Genomic DNA, 696 nt, shown 5'->3' with positions numbered 1-696 from the left:
GGTTTATGCAGCATATTAATAGTGTCTGTACAATTAGTACCTGTTTGCATTGCTGAAATAAAAGAACTCAATTAAAAGGTATTGATGCTACTGTCTAGAAAAATATGATCGCCCTTTCATTGCTGTGGAGCAAAGTTTAGTTACATTTATTGACTGACTTCAGGAAGCACGTTGCTTGACTTTTTTTTTTTAATTTGCTTGCTTGTTTGTTTTAAGGGTAAAATTCATTTCTGTTAAAAGAAAAAAGGCAAAAGTTGGCAACTTAGGTACTGATTTTTTTTTTTGATATCTTTGCCATAGGGAAACTTAATTTTTTCATGTGTGGTAAGTAAGTATATGTGAATTAGTTTAGTAGCTACTGCCATTCATTTCCCCATTCATACAGTACTAATTCAAAAGTGTTACGATTTAACTAACGCCCTGTACTGTATTTACTGAGAAGGGGTCTTTGTTTCCTGTTCTAATATATTATTGATCTTTCAGGCCCACAGCAGCAGAACTTTTAAAATGCAAATTTTTCCAGAAAGCCAAGGTAAAACGTTTAACCCTACAAGTAAATTTTGCTCTGCCTTAAAATCTACACGATTTTTTTTCCCCCCATATTGATTTTTAACTTACCAAATGTTGATTTTTGCAGAATAGAGAATACCTGATTGAAAAGCTTCTCACTAGAACACCTAATATTGCACAAAGAGC

The 696-nt window shown here is 32.9% G+C and overlaps 1 long non-coding RNA gene across 1 annotated transcript; it reads left to right on the top strand.

The window, feature by feature from the left end:
* The first annotated feature begins 210 nt into the window (after positions 1 to 210).
* On the top strand, positions 211 to 696 carry LOC104915467. The gene is made up of 2 exons (XR_796368.3): positions 211 to 532; positions 638 to 696. It is a non-coding gene; the product is annotated as an uncharacterized LOC104915467 (long non-coding RNA).

Source organism: Meleagris gallopavo (assembly GCF_000146605.3).
Source record: "Meleagris gallopavo isolate NT-WF06-2002-E0010 breed Aviagen turkey brand Nicholas breeding stock chromosome 7 unlocalized genomic scaffold, Turkey_5.1 Chr7_random_7180001843068, whole genome shotgun sequence".
Lineage (NCBI taxonomy): Eukaryota > Metazoa > Chordata > Aves > Galliformes > Phasianidae > Meleagris > Meleagris gallopavo.
The sequence above is the reverse complement of the archived record's forward strand: the minus strand, read 5'-3'. Positions and strand labels throughout refer to the sequence as shown.